Here is a 1,493-nt window from a genome sequence, read left to right as displayed (position 1 = left end):
CTTTTTTAATCAATTAATCTAACAATTTAAAAAAAAAAAAGGATTTGTCAATTAATCTAGCGATTAATTTATCTATTATTCTAACGATTATTTTTGATTACTCGATTAATGACAATGAATTTACCCAAAATAAAAAGCAAAAGCATGTCTTCTTAATATTTTATTCAAACACATCTTTGAAAAACAAAATCTTTAACAATTTTTTATAACATAACATTCTAACATTATTTATAGCATCCATCCATCCATCATCTATACACCACTTAATCCTCATTGGGGTCGGGGGGGAGCTGGAGCCTATCCCAGCTGACTTAGGGCAAAGGCAGGGTATTTATAACAATGCATTCTTATTATTCTTTCTCTCTCTCCCCCTTGTCATCTTACAGTCATTCAACTTTAACTTTTTCCAACAGGAACAACAAAAACTAGTCTCCTCCTCTCCTTCTCCCTATCTCCTCCTCTTCCTCCATCCTGCTCCTGATCTTGCACTCTTTCTGAAATGTTCAACAAGGCACCTTGCAGCCCCAAGTGTCTTGCTTGTCTTGGGATCCTTCGTCAGGGCGTGGTTGATGACGAATTGAAGTGGATGTCTTTCTTTGTCCAGGATAGGAAGGACTTGTTGTATAGATCTTTGCAGTATCATTTTAGATGTGTTATCTTACCACCACTCAAAACTATACATAGTTGTAGTAAGATCATTTATCATGCGTGATCTCGCCACCATCAAAAGGCTACAGATGTCTCTGTGGCGCAATCGGTCAGCGCGTTCGGCTGTTAACTGAAAGGTTGGTGGTTCGAGCCCACCCAGGGACGTTTTTGTGCTTAAATGACAACTAGACATCAGAGAAAAGGTGACCAAGGATGAGAAAAAACCTTGAACAACAGTAAGACTGTGGATTGAAAATTGAGAGCATACTCACTTCTAGATAACAGAATTTCTGTGATTACAGTTTCATGCTTGCAAAAAGATATATACCTGACAACAAACTGGAAGAAATACTAAGAGTCTAGCTGTGCAGAATACCTTTACCTTTTTGAGTCTAGTTCTTGAAAGCATTTCACAACTCATCCAAAATTCTTCCTCAAATGTAACTGACTGATTGTGAGGCCAAAGAATTTATTCTCCCACAAGACTAATTTGCCCATTAATGACCCAAGACTGAACTGCCTCGAGGTGTGAATGGTTTTAAAACTGCCAGGTGAGGAATGACTCCAGAAGTTAGTAGTGGTGAGACTTTACAGGGAATGATCTCAAAACACTGTTATAAGTAGCTGATACTTGGTGTTGCAGATCCCCTCCTCTGTTTCGGTAGCTTTTCCAGTTTAACATCGATGGCTTCTTTCACTCCTCTCTCGAACCATCTGTCTTCTCTGTCCAGAATATGAAGGACTTGTATACATAGTTGCAGAAAGATCATTATGAATGCATGATCTCGCCACCATTTAAAAGCAAAAGACGTCTCTGTGGCGCAATCGGTCAGCGCATTCGGCTG

General features: G+C 39.0%; 1 non-coding gene across 1 annotated transcript; it reads left to right on the top strand.

Moving 5' to 3' along the window:
• The first annotated feature begins 739 nt into the window (after window positions 1-739).
• On the top strand, window positions 740-813 carry trnan-guu (transfer RNA asparagine (anticodon GUU)). Its single transcript has one exon. It is a non-coding gene; the product is annotated as a tRNA-Asn (tRNA).
• The last annotated feature ends 680 nt before the right edge of the window (window positions 814-1,493 follow it).

The sequence above is a fragment of the Stegastes partitus genome, unplaced genomic scaffold (assembly GCF_000690725.1).
Source record: "Stegastes partitus isolate 25-593 unplaced genomic scaffold, Stegastes_partitus-1.0.2 Scaffold461, whole genome shotgun sequence".
Taxonomy (NCBI): Eukaryota; Metazoa; Chordata; class Actinopteri; family Pomacentridae; genus Stegastes; species Stegastes partitus.
This window is presented reverse-complemented; position numbering and strand designations above follow the sequence as displayed.